Source organism: Mustela nivalis, assembly GCF_964662115.1.
Source record: "Mustela nivalis genome assembly, chromosome: 15".
In the NCBI taxonomy this organism is placed as follows: domain Eukaryota; kingdom Metazoa; phylum Chordata; class Mammalia; order Carnivora; family Mustelidae; genus Mustela; species Mustela nivalis.
In genome coordinates, this window is record NC_139034.1 from 56,644,871 (window position 1) to 56,659,479 (window position 14,609).

General features: G+C 41.3%; 1 protein-coding gene and 1 long non-coding RNA gene across 2 annotated transcripts in view; one reads left to right on the forward strand and one right to left on the reverse strand.

The window, feature by feature from the left end:
- KLF12 (KLF transcription factor 12) overlaps positions 1 to 14,609 on the reverse strand; it is a 512,550-nt gene that overhangs the window by 440,521 nt on the left and 57,420 nt on the right. The window lies entirely within an intron of this gene.
- On the forward strand, positions 7,357 to 9,398 carry LOC309849056. The gene is made up of 2 exons (XR_014303457.1): positions 7,357 to 7,832; positions 8,863 to 9,398. It is a non-coding gene; the product is annotated as an uncharacterized lncRNA (long non-coding RNA).

Consider the following 14,609-nt stretch of genomic DNA (forward strand, 5'->3'; position numbering starts at 1 on the left):
GTGCCCCATAGATTTTTCTTTTCTTTTCTTTTTTTAAAGTATTTTATTTATTTATTTATTTATTTGACAGAGAGAGGTCACAAGTAGGCAGAGAAGCAGGCAGAGAGAGAGGAGGAAGCAGGCTCCCTGCTGAGCAGAGAGCCCCATGTGGGGACTTGATCCTACGACCCTGGGATCATGACCCGAAGCGAAGGCAGAGGCTTAACCCACTGAAGCTACCCAGGAGCCCCTCTTTTGTTTTTTCTAAAGTAGGTTCCATGCCCACCATGGAGCCCAAGTGGGGCTTGAACTCATGACCCTGACCGAGATCAAGACCTGAGCTGAGATCCAGAGTCTGAGTCTTAACTGACCGAGCTATCCAGGTGACCCCAGCAATAGTTTTTGTTTGTTTGTTTTAATTGGAAAGCTTTCATAGAAATGACTCAAGGATATATCGCATATCTCCCTTGCTTTTTCTTGTACAGCATATACTAAAGCTAATCTTTGATGTTTAGGTGTCCTCATTATGGTCATCAGTTCTGTCCTTTAATGTGGTGATATCTTTAAGAGGTAGTCTTAAGAGGCTTTTTGCCAGGAGTGGGACTGGGTTCTGAACAGTATGCTCTGCGGTTTTCCTGGCTACTTGATTTCTGTCAGCTTCTACTTTTTATGTATGTGAATATCTTCTTGGCTTCTAATCTATTTCTTTAATTAATATTTTATCATCTGAAGGAGAGAATGAAAGAAGTTCCTAGGCTTCAAAATAATAATTATAACAGCTACCACTTATTAAGTGTCTTTTATGTTTCAGGTAGATGTTTATATGCGTTATCTTATTAAATCTTCATGGAGACTTTATGTTATAGATACTATTATTTGCATTTTACTGATAAAGACTCTCGGGCTACTGACAGTTTATAGGTGTGAGAGTATTCAGTGTTCAAATGACCAAGTCAACACTTTCCTCCCTCCAGAAGAAAGTGGATGTGCTTTGTGCAACTGTTTTCCTTGCTGTTCAAAGTCCTTTTTCACCACTAGTGTTTGGATTCGCAGTTGTGTTCTTAGGGTCTGGGGTTACTCTATGTGTGACCTCTGTAAGCACAGGGCACCAACACACATTACCTCACACTCAAGATGCTTTTGAAGCCAGGAGTTAAGAGTACCCTAATGCGAACCAAAATAACTAAAAAGCCGGGTCAGCAATCATTTTTGCAATAAATGTCTGCTTCATTATAAGAACTCTCTCTCTCTAGTGAATTTCCTTTTCAAAGGATTTTATGGGAAGCATGTGACAAGCAGTATATTCTGTTTCTGAATTAGCAAGGAGATGGAAAGAGCTCGGCATTTGCGGCATACAGGTGGCTGATTTATCATTTCCTATCTGGCTAAGCCACATCTGAAGTCCTTTTATTGTTGCTTTATCACAAGATAGGATTTTCCTCCTTCCTGTCCACTCTTACTGCCACAGAATACCAATGCCCAACGCTCTGGAAAGTCTGTTGTTGTTGTTGAGTTAAATTCACTTTCTTTCCGCTTCTGTGTAACCATCTAGTACCGAAGCATTCGGATGCACTTCTGAGAAGCCCTCAATTCCCTTCTCCCTTCTCAGTCTCCAAGGCTTGTCTCAAAAAAATCCGGATCCCTCCCTGGTTAAGGAAGAGTCCCAAGCCTCAGCCACAGGGAGTCTGCCCTTGCTCCAAGGAAGTGGTTTTGGAGTTTTTCTGGGATTGCTCTGAAGACGTTCTCACTGGGTGGCCACAAAGCTCTAGGACACAGGCCTCTTTAGAAGGCAGGGGAGGCGGCACATGGCTCGCCACCCGCGCATGTGGCTCCTTCTTTAACACCTCTGAGAGAAAAACTTCCTAGCGTGTCAGAATGGCCAATTCAGGGGAGATGTTTGCTATACATAAGCTGTATAGCAATATACATACCTCCCCCCATAATTATTATTTTTCCCCCATAATTATTTTCACCTTCACTAGTTCCACTTTAAAACCAGAAATGGTTTAAAGTCCCTCCTTCGAATTTTTATGATGACAGTCGTTGAAAGAAATTGTTAAGAAATGGAATTTCCTCCTTTCCGTTCGAATCATCAATGTTGAGTGGATATCATTGCTTTTTAGTTCATTGTCCTATTTAGAAGAACCTTGGCAGACACGCTCAGACTTATAGCCAAGCCTCAGAAACCAAAAGCAGCAAACTGAGGAGCGGCTGGGAAATGTGTTCTTCCCAGAAGAATAGAAGGAGTACCTTGAACATTAACTACATTGTAATCCTTTTTTTTTTTAAAAGAAAATTGTAACAAATTACCAACACTAAACCTACAACAAAAGCAAACTGAGCAATCTGTTAGTGAGTATCCTTCCCCCTCCCTCTCATACTGCTTATAACTAGTGGTCCCAGGTTAATTCCTTTTGCACACTACATTCTGTATTTAAAAAGCCATACATAGTCTATTAAGTCCAAGGGGAAGTAACAATTTAACCTAGTCAAGGTGAGCTTCCCTTTCAAATATTACTATAAACTCTAGTTTTATTTTTATACTATAATATACTATATTAATTGTATTCTATTCTATTATATTATGAGAGGAAGAGAAGACACACATGTGTGTACCTGCACAAGGCAGGGAGGGGCAGAGAGAGAGGAAGAGAGAGGATTTTAGCAGGCTTCACCCCCAGTGCGGAACCTGATGTGGGACTCTAGCCCAGGACCCAGAGATCATGATCTCAGCCAAAATCAGGAGTTAACCCCAAATCAGGACCCTTAACTGATGACTAGCCGGCCAGGCAACCTGACCCTTGTTTTACTTTTAAAAAATCTCTTTCCAGAAATCTGCTAAAAGATATGATGAATTTGTAACATGATTTATGAATTTATGAGTGTTTACTATGATTTAGACTCTATGATTTATGAATGTTTACTATGCTCTGGCTGTACATAGTGTGGGACGTGATTACAAGGTAATGAAATGGGTTTTAGTATGTGGCATGAGAAATGACTTTCCCTACTTTGTATTTCTATAGTTTGCCACCCTCATAAAATGGGTCTAAGTTGCCAATCTGGTGGCAAAGCTTATCTGCATTTGGATGCCTTTACATTAAAAAGGAAGCACTGCTGAGATGATTTTTATACCAGGGACACTTCGGGAAGCTAGCAAAATCTGTGGCTTCTCCATATAATTTTTAAAAATTCTTAAAAATACATGGATTCTCAAAGAAAAGCAATTACGTTGACATAGAATTTATTCTTCTCACTGCTTGCTGTCACTTCTCAAATGGTTACTACAGACCCACACACAACATAGACAAGTGTCTAAGTTAGAATCAGATTGAAAACTCTCATTCTTTTAAGGAACTTTCCTTCTTAAAGAGCTAGTGAATATGAGAAAGAAGCCAAGATTTTAGCATCGCCCTTGCTTCCGACCGCAGCTAATTCCTCCTTTGCCCACCTACCCTCAGGATTCCTATTCTCTTCCTTTCTTTGGGTCCCTTCTGCCAAAAGAAAAAAATCCTGATGATTGCTTAGGTGTTCTTACTAAATAATTTCAAAGGCTACTTGTATTTGTAACCTAAATGTATGTTTCTGTTCTTTAGCTTGGTTCTTTGACTCTTTCATCACCTTCTGAGGACAGCGGGTTTCAGTAAGTTGGATGGTGATCTTTCATTTTGCTGAAACTTTTAATGAGTTTGCGTATATGTTTATTGTAAAGAAAGACTTCATTTCTCTTTTTTCCTGAAATGAATATAATTTGGAGAACTGGGGGTAAACTGGGAAAGAAGGATGAAAGAAGGAAGGGAAAGGAAAGAAAAGACAAGATGCAAGAAAGGTGCGTGATACAGGATATAACGTGCCTGCAAATCTCCAATAAAAAATTTTTTTTGAGGAGGCAATGAAAAGAGGTAAAAGAGCAGAGCATGCATGAATTCAGGAACCAGAATAGAGTGAATAGAACAGAGTTCTATGGACAATTTTGCCAATCGCCTCCTGAAGAAACAATGGAGATGACACCAACTATATATGTTGGGCTCCAAGGGCCAAAAGGGGTCGAGATGACATTTGTTTCACATTAAAAGATGCTGAAAGAGAGGAAAACACAACAGAAACATTGATGTTTTCATTTTGAGGTAGTTCTCATTCCTAGATGCCTAGATGCCACTCTTTTTTCCTACTTACATTGACAAATGGCCTAATTCCTTTATTCCTTCTTCACAGATGCAGTTGGAGCTATAAGAGTCTCTCCCCTGATAATTAGGTGCTTGTCTCAGCTCTCTCTCAACTGTCCCCTTCAGGACGTCCTTCTTTTGAAGAGTTTGTGTTGACCCCATGGGTAAAGTATCTAGCGGATGGGGAAAAGAGGACATTTGGGAAGTAGATTTCTGTGGTCGGCCCTTTGGCCACTTCTAAATTGTGTGATCTTAACTTTTCCAAGGTCTAGTTTCTTTACTGGCAACAAGAGCTCATAAGATGGTACTAAAATGTTGTTTAAAATATTAATCACCAAGTCTAAAGAAAACCACTTATAAATAGCAGAACTTAATTTAGCTAGTTTTAGTAGGAAAGAAAATTATTGAAGATGGTTTACAAAAATCTTTGAGTAGGCAAGAGAAACAGCAACAATGGCTTCACTGCCAAGAAAAATACTGAATTCATAGCTTTGCTGGTGGGGGTACTGCAGGGCTGAGCAAGGGCCTGGCTGCCCGGAGGCCCATGACTCCAGTCTCGGTGCCATGCCTCCCCACGTGCACCAGGGGGGAGTCCTTGTGCCCCTGCCTGCCTCCTTGCTCTCCTCCAATCTCAAGGTCTGCTTCAGATGAGTCTTGTTGGCCTAATGTGGGTGCCTGAGGTGGGAAATTCAACCCGGTTTCTACCCCGCGCTACAAGAGTCAAAGAGAAAAACTCCATACACAGAAGGAGGCTTATTTTGGCTGGTGGCCACAAAGTATGACATACCCACTGTAATCGGAGAATGTATGGTACTGGGCGCATAATGAAAACTCAAAATACGTATTTACTGTTGTTACTATGAGGTATTATTATGAAAAGAAATGAAAAAGAGTATGGTATTCCTGATATGCCTGAATATATACTTTTGTTAGCTCTTTTATATTTTTTTAAAAAAATATTTTATTTATTTGAGAAAAAGAGAGAGAGAGAGAGAGCCCACGAGTGAGAAGGAGGGGCAGAAGGGGAAGTGGACTGCCCTCTGAGGAGGGAGCCTGAAGCGGGGCTGGACCCCAAAACCCCAGGATTATGATCTGAGCTGAAGGCAGATACTTAAATGACTGAGCCCCAGCCCTTTTACACTTTTTAAGCACGCATCAGCTGCAAAATATTTTAAAGATCACACATGCAACCTTGTGTAGATTGCAAGACAACACACACATTGGCTGTGTTAGGTGTTTTGTGTTTCTCTAGCTTTCCCTTGCCACTCTCCTGCACCCTTCTCCAGAGACTGACTCAGATAGATAGCAGCAGGCTTCTCTAGCCACTGACTTCTGGTCGAGTTGGCCAAGGAGAATGCTAGCAGGAGTTCAGAGGGAAGAAAGAGAGTAAAGACGGGGTATTTGCTCCCTAGAGTCTTCTCGTAGGGTTCGGGGATGGCTGGGTTGATAGCATCCCTTGGTCCAAAGTCATATAATGTTTATAATATTGTCAATGAGAGGTACCAGTAAGTATTGGGAAAGAGGAATAACCCTATGCCATTTAAAATGCTACTTGAGGGATGCCTAGGTAGCTCAGCTGGTTAAGCCTCTCTCTTTGGCTCAGGTCATGATCCCAGGGTCCTGGGATTGAGCCCCACATTGGGGTCTCTATTCACTGGGGAGCCTGCTTCTCCCTCTCCCTCTGTCTGCCACCCACCACAGCTTGCTCTCTCTCTCTCTCTGTCAAATAAATAAATAAATAATCTTTAAAATGCTGCTTGATTTTCTACCAGAAACATATTTTGTTCTTTAGCTTGGTTTCTTCATGTTTTTGGTAGCGCCTTCTGAGGATGGTGAGTTATGAAGCTTTCTCCATCTTCAGTTTCTACCTCTGCCCCCACCCGACTTCTCTCAGTCTGAGGATGATAACAGGGTCCCTGGTAAGCAGTCCCATGGTACTGCACTATCTTTTGTACTTTCCACACCCTTGAAAGTAATCCCTTCATTAAATTCTCCCCAAGTATACAACTTGACTATGTCATCTCTTTCCTACCTGGACTCTGACCAAGACCCTGGAAGGACATTGTTAAAAGATACTATAGATATACATAGCAATATGTTTGTTTAGTATCTTTTAAAACTTCTGTGTTTCCTACATCTTTTTTATTCAGTTAGTTTAATTTAAAATGTGTACACATGCAGGGACAGTGTGCCGAACAGAAGTTTGGCAAAGGTGAGAGTTTAATTTCAATAGTTAATTAATTTGGTGAACATTTATTTAGTTTCTTTGTTGTTCCAGGCCCTGAGCAAAAATTTCAAATGGGAAAGTGAACATGACCCACACTCAGCTGTAAGTCTTAAAGAGATAAGGTCTTAGAAAAGTAGAGTTTACTTTTTTAAGCAACTTTCAAGTATATAATAGCTATTGAAAAAATAATAATGACTAGAATTATTCATGTGGTCATAGTAAATAATTGATGGCAAGAAGAGAAAACACTGTCCAGATTTTGTTTTCTTTTGATGGCTAGTTTGAATTCTATAAAGTAATTTTGCAGGCATCTTTACAAAATTGTAATTTCTAAACATAAGAATATCAAGAAAGAACAATCCAATTTTCTCTGGGCAACTCAATTTTCATGAGAGTAATGCAGAGGTTAATTGGTATGTGAAGTTAAAATTCCAAGAGTGTATAAGGATCACTCAGTTAAAAGCTAATTCTCTCTCCAATTGTTTATACACAGGCACTCACAGAATGAATCTTACAGTTTTAATTTTATTTTATCTACTGGTATTATTTTTGGCTCCATGTACGTAAAGATCTAAAAGAGGGGAACTCTTCCTGGCTCACTGTGAGATGAGTGTTTGGTAAAAGAATATATAAATGGCTCCATCCAAAGCAACATTTTGTGCACTCGTCAAGCAAATATAACGTGAGTGATGAAGAGTTTTAAAATCCTTCATAATCACTCTTATTGAATCACCCAGATGTGAGTGTAGTAGGCGTTTTATGAAATATTTTCATATCCTGTACTTCTTTTTTTTTTTTTTTTGCCTCTGAGGCTCCCCACCCATTTTGTCAATGGCAGTTGTCCTTCCAGAAAGAGGGCGGGTACCATCTGGAACAAAGAGGGCATTGATCAGTTTTGAGTTCTAAAGCCAACTTTTAAAAAAATTCCAGCAAGAGAGTTGAGCCTTTTAGAAAGTGAAAAGAGTTTTCTAAAATGCCAAAAAGAAAAAAAAAAAAAAAAAAAAAAAGCAAGAGAGAGAAAGGGAAATGAAAGAAAGGAAAAAAAAAAGTGAAAGGAAAAAAAATCCCTCCTGTTCCTATATCAAAAGCAAAGACAGGGAGTTTTGTCTATAAATCCCAAGTAGAGAAAAAATGAGAAGAGAAAGTGGAAAAGGCTCCTGGTCAGAGAGGCGGACACCAAGAGAGACGCAGGCAGGGAACGACGGATGTCCTGGCTTACCCCTAACTAAAACCCTGAACGTGGCGATGGCAAGGAAAATTGGGTGTGGCGTTTGAAGGCTACTAAAAAAATTAATAAAAGAGAAACTGTTTAGAATCCCAGCATTGTGGGACTTGTTTTTTCCTCCGGACACGGCCTGGGAAGATTCAAGATGGCACCCTCCAGGCCAGCAGGACTCAAGCATGGTCCTGAGGAGGTACTGGCCTATAGTCCTTAGTCGTGGCTTCTAGTCCATCCTGAGGTAAGTTCTGAAAATGGGGAGTATGCATTTAGAAAACTTTTTTTTAAAATTTTATTTTTTAAAGATTTTATTTATTTATTTGACAGACAGAGATTACAAGTAGGCAGAGAGGCAGGCAGAAAGAGGAGGAAGTAGGCTCCCTGCCAAGCAGAAAGCCCGATGTGGGGCTTGGTCCCAGGACCCTGGGATCATGACCTGAGCCGAAGGCAGAGGCTTTAACCCACTGAGATACCCAGGCGCCCCACATTTAGAAAACTTTTACAGCAACTTGATAGACCAGCGCCACGGACTGAATGTTTATGTGCCCTCCCATGCCCACCGCATTCATAATTTTGAAACCCTACCCCTCAAGGGGATGGGAGTAGGGGATGGGTCCTGTGGGAGACCATTAGAATTAGATAAGAACTTGAGGGTAAAGGGTTTATGGATGGGATTAGTGCCCTAATGTCATGAGAGAGAAAGAGAGAGAGAGAGAAGGAGAGAGAAGGAGAGAGAAGGAGAGAGAGAGATCATTTGCCTCCTCTCTGCTTCCTACCATGTGAAGACACCGTAAAAGTTGGCAGTCTGCAACTTGGAGGAGTGTTCTCACCAGAGCCTGAACACGCTGGTGCCCTAATCTTACACTTCCAGGTTCCAGAACTGTGAGAAATATATTTATGCTGTTTATAAGCCAGTCTGTTTTTGTTTTTGTTTTTCTTGCAGGAGCCCAAACTAACCAAAAAACTAGTTTTATGCCTGTTGAACCAAATATGTTAAAAAAAACTTGGGCTTGTGTACCTCTTTAATATTTATTTGCCTAGTAATTGATTTTTATTGTATTTTACAAAAATATTGGTCTGAAAGGGATGATGGGGGGAACTCATTATAATTTGAGAAGCGTTATTATACAGGACATATTATAGGTGGCTGAGTGAGGGGTCAAGTAGAGGGATGGAAGTCCCATCCTCCACTTCTCCTCCAACTCGCTACACACTCTTGAGTCCCGTGTACCATGGAAGTAATGCAGAAAAAAATAACTGTGTTTCACCAGTTGGAGATATGGAAAGTACCGGGATGGAGAATCCACGAATGCCAGCTGTGGAGACAAGAGCAGAGTGACCCTACTGCACAAGCTGAAGTGGAGATGCCTAAGTCAGAGCTGGAGGAAGGACTTGCTGATCCTCAGACAGGCCCACAGTGCCAGGGAGAGCCAAGGTACTTTCCTGGAACCAGTGTGGGAAAAACCCATGAGCCCAACAGCCTCAGATTTCAGCTCTGTGGGCCCACGGGACAGTCAGACAGGACATTCATGTAGTGCTCAATAAGGATCTGAAGGTCATCCATTTGTGGGATCTCTGGGCATGGCTCCAAGAAAACTTCTATCCCAGTAACTTGTGGTTTTGAAAGCCCCCATCTGGGTACCACCTTGGGACTGGGGGAGGAGAAGAACATAAGGATCAAGGATTTACTCCAAAATGACTGCCCCAAAGGGCTTATATAATGTCATTCAACAATCCTGTCTTCTCCATTACCCAGCAGTGTGATAGCTTGAGAGCACAACTAAATTATATATAGAATATAAAGAAACTGTATTTCTTTCTCACTTTAGTGGTAGTGCACAAATTATTCACCCTGCCCTACACCCAGTAAATTGTGAAAATAAAAATCATGCCCAGCATAGAGTACATTCTTAATAAAGTCTTGCTGAGATATTAAAGGTAACTTTAAAGAATGTTACATTTTTAAAAATAGCCACATAAGCAAAATCAGGATGTATAGGATTTACTACAGAGCCACTCTTCTCTTATATGGTGGCTCAAGTTTGTCAATTTCCCTGCCCAATGTTTTAGGGGACATATGTGAATTATATACGAAAGTTGTGATCATAATGATTGACAAAGTCCTGAGTAAGTGATCAGATAGGAAGTTCTCCAACTCAAGGGAATGTACCTTAGGGGAGTGGGATATTTAATCCATTTTTAAAGACTTTCTAAACTTCAGGGCACCTGGATGGCTCAGCTGGTTAGGCATCCAACTCTTGGTTTTGGGTCAGGTCATGATCTCATGGGTTGTGAGATCAAACCCTGAGCTGTGCTCAGTGGGGAGTCTCCTTGAGATTCTCTTCCTCTGTCCCTCCCCACACTCATGCTTACTCTCTCCTTCCCTTCTCTCTCTCAAATAGATAAATATATTTTTTTAAAAAAGTGCTAAGCTTCTCAAAATGATGGGATACAACAAGTGTGTGTGTTGGGGGTGACTTGCCCCTTAATTCTACCCCAGAAACTTCACTGTAGCAATCCCAAATCCTCTCTCAGGTATTGATTGTGACTTTTGGTGATATCTAACAGGTAATGATCACTGGTCATTCTTTCAATAGATGTTACAACGTCCTAGTAACTATGCCAGGTGCTGGAGATTTAAGTATTTAAAGATAATTTACAGACTTAAAGAGATTCTTCCCACTCTTAAGGAGCTCACACTCCAGTGGAAGAAACAGAAGTGTAAATGGAGACACCATAGTGTCATCTACATCATGAGCAAGACTGTAGGGAGCTATATAGCAGGGCAGAAGAAAGCAAACATCTTTCTATATGCTTAGTCAGTGAAGAGTTCCCTAGGAAGGCAATGATATTTTTGGCTGAGTTTTGCAGAATTTGGAATGCAACAGGGTGGTTGGTGAAATAGGCAGGTCAAGGAATGGAAGTGAGGAGGAGAGAAAAAAGTATGTGTAGGCTCCTGTGACAGGAGCCAAGAGCATCTTCAGGGGTGTGTGATGGTGGTAATGAGAAAGGCCTGTAGGATCATAATGAATGCTATAGATGGGTTTTAAGGCTGAATAACCTCAGTGGATTTTGTTGTAGAAATAGCATTCTAGAAGTTACATGGCCAGTGGAGTGGAGTGGGAAAAGGCTGAAGATATAAGAATATGTGACACGTTTACAAAAGACCAGATGAGAAATGATAGCCTGGATCTTCCGATTGCTCAAATCCAAAGCCCTTGGTCCTCCACAAGAAAACTGGGATCTCTTCACATGCAAATTGGACATGGAAATCATCAAGATTGGCCAATATCACCTCTGTGACATCAGTTCAATCTCATACAGCATTTCTGATCCTCCCCTGTGCTTATACACTCCTCCCCTTGATGGAATAGTGCATTCCCTCTGTTTTCTTCTTTTCCAATTCCTAGAAGATGTTTTACATATTAGTCTTTTCCCTACCAAGACAATTGTTTCTGGACTGGCTGTTAATCTGGTTACTTCATAATTCTGAAGCCCAAAACATAGGTAAATGAGATTTAGGCTTCATTCCTATAGCACTAGAAATTCCATGTCTCCTTGGGTACTACTCTTCTATTTAATGCAGACATACTTGCATGATCAATTTAATATTTGTCTCCTTTTACTATCTCCAAATCCTAGTGAGGAAAGCACTTTTCATCACCAAGATGGCTTTCTCTTATTATATTATTTTTAATGATCAAGAAAAGTGTGAATTTTTTAGCCCAAACAGGCAACTTAGTTTGGAGCAATTGAGTAGGACACAAGTATAGAGAAATGTTCTAACACTGCTGTGCCCTGCATTGTTTGTAAACCTGTTTTCCCACTGGCCTTTGGTAGTCTGGCTCTTCATCACTGCTGATTGGATCACAGATATGTCCGTATACCTTTGGAACTCCAGAAGGCTGCTCAGGGCAAAGATCTAGAGACAGTTGGCTCCTAAGTCATTGTATGGAGATTGAAGATAGCAGCCTATTGTCTGGGGTAGATTGTCCTCATGGTTCCTCAAGCCTCCACAACTCCAACTCTGAAGGTCTATTGCCTGCAAATCTACTCTACTCCTCTGTGTTAATCACATGCTTCTGTTGCAAGGTACCATACAGCTCTGAATATGCCTGCAGAGGTGAAACCCTCTGCCTCTTCTTCGTCTTTCTCTTCTCCCTTTCTCATCTCCAGCTTGGAATGAATTTGGCTAGATCTCAAATTGTATTTTGCGTTCCTGGTGAAGCAAATGTAAATTTCATGTCTACATATTCTTATGAAGCTCTTCCTCATACTCCCGAGACAACTCCTATGATTTCCTTTTGAAACTGTTCTTTTTCCCCATACTTTGATTTTGTATGGCCCTGGACCTAATGCTGCGTCTGAGTCCTTATGACAAGCCGGAACCTCATTCTGCTCTTGGGGAAAGCAGATGAATGCAGAGATGTAATTCAAAAGGACCCAGGAGTCGGGAAATCCACACTGCTCTGGCTCCTCTCAGATGGTTCCAATTGCTAGTATGACAGTCTTTGCCAAGGAGGGCATTAATTTTAACCATAGAAACCTGGCAAGTCAGACTATTCAGCTTGACATTGCAATTCAGCAGTGGGAACTATTAGTTTTGGATCTGATTTTAAGTGGTCTCAGAATACCGGTTACAAACAGAAAGGGTTTCCTGAAGCCAAGTCATATGGTGGCCCTGTGTTTCCTTATCTGCCTTCAGCCAGGCAACCTGGGACCAGAGCATGTGCTTCCCCGTTGCAACTGTCTAATCATCTGAGAGGCAGTCATCCAACTCTGGTGTTCTCAAATTTTATTTTATTTTACTTTCATTTTTGCCTTATCCTTTCATTATCTCCAAACCATGACATGTCCATTATTGGGAGAAAAAAAGAAAATACAAGTAATCTGAAAGATCTTAAAAGTCTCTTATAATTCCACACTCTGAAAATAAACTACTTTTAACAAATTGGTGCCTATCCTTCTAGAAGGGGCCATCTGGGAAGAAAGATGCAGAGGGAGGGAGAATTGTGCTTGCATTTCCTTGGAATTGCTCCACAGCGAAATCACCAAAGCCTTGCTTTGACCAGGCCAGTATCCACTTTATCTCTGCCCCACAAGGATGGCTTCCTTCTCCATCCTGGACAGGATTGTCTTATTTCCTTCAACCCTACAAACAAATCGGTACCCCCTTTAAGGGACAGTACCTGCAGGGGTGCTCCTGACCCCTCTCTCTCTGTGTTGGCCACCTCCTTCTGGTGGCAAGGTGTAGAGACTAATTTCCTTAATAAAAATGAATATTCATTTATGAGCATTTGTGTGCCAGACTTGCGATTGTCAATCTGCCTATGATTCTGCACTTCCAAGGACTAACTTTTCCCTCTATTTTTCTAACATGAAATTCTTGGCTTCACTCGGCATGTATGCTCTGCTCTCCTTTTTCTATGGAGAGGTCAATCCCCTCCATACTCCACATCCAAATTATGGCAGGAAATAACCTGCTAGATGCTGCTGCCTCTTTTGAACAGAATGCATTGTGTTAAGTGACCTCATTAATCACTGGCTACACTTGGCACAGGTGTGTCTGCTCTGGTCTATTTATCGGCAGCCCTTCTTCAAGAAGCAGACTAAAACTGCTTTCACAAAAGAGGAAAATAGGAAAGGTCTGGGTGGGTGTGGCAGGCAGCCCGAGGAGCCTGTCGGTAATGATGTTGCCAACAAAAGGCATAGCAGGGGAAGGTAGGAAGGGCCTTGACTGACAGCGATTCAGGAGGTGGAGATGACAGGATAGAACTTAGTGACTGATTATTAAACACTTACATTTCTGGTTTACATGAACCGGTGAGATGGGGTTTTATCAAGAGATAAAGAATATAAACGAAATCTTTGGTTTAGGAATTTATTTCTAGGTATATTTAGTTTGAAGAATGAGTGAAGGTATCTAGGAGATAATATCTCTTTGCAAATACTAATGCAAATTGGGAGCTGAGGGTAGAGATAGGGCTGGAGATAATTGACTCGGGAGTCATTGTACATAGATTGCAGATTTTAATCTATTGCTTGAGAACGTCTGCTCTTTCCACCCTAGAAAAAGAACAGATTCGAAAGAAAGAAAGAAAGGAAGGAAGGAAGGAAGGAAGGAAGGAAGGAAGAAAGGAAGGAAGAAAGAAAAATAGCTGGCAAATTGAGTTTTGAAGCAAACAACTTCTTTTTTAGAGCTATTTCCCCTTATCAGATTTATAAATTCATAGCACCACTAGTAAAAATCAAGCATGAGTCCCCCAACACAAACTTTTTAAAGACCATTGTAATTCATAATAATTCCTGATAGCATCTAAGACAACCTGGCTATTAGGATCGAGTAATTACAGGCAGCACCACCGATCCACTGCCACCGCCAGTGAGACGTACAGTCATGAAAAACAGGAAACGGTATGATTGTACGTAATGTGAAAATCTGTATTCAGCTTGGTGGGGTAGAGCAAGAAGTGACTCTTATTGGCAAAGAAGGTCCTACAATGCCCTTTCCCTAGTCACAGGGCTCAGGAAATTAATTACGGTGGGGAAATGCAGCTGCCAGGGAGAAGGCGGACCTAGCCCAGCACTCAGCCTTCAGGGACAGAGAGCTACAGTATCACCCTGCTCTTCCCACTGACCAAAAAGGAGGTGGCTGGTGATCGAAAAAACAGCTTTACCAATAATCAGTCCCCAAAGATTGTTTTGAATAGTGCATAAATGGAGCCTCAGAAGAAGCAAAGCTTGAATGGCTGGATGCAGAGAGACCTTCAAAAGAAGACATGGCGGCTACATGGACATTACTGTTTCTTGAATGCTTACGGGAGTAACTCCAGAAGAGCACGGAGATACCGTGGGAAGTAAATGGAGATTTTGCAGTGCCTCCTTCCCCTTCCACCAGTGCTCCCCTCAGCATTGCTGGAGAAGGGGCTTGGAAATGGTCGAACTCTGTTTTAAATCCTAGTTTTACCAATTACTAGATGTGTGACTTCAGGCGAGTTTTAAACTTCATTCGTAGGAG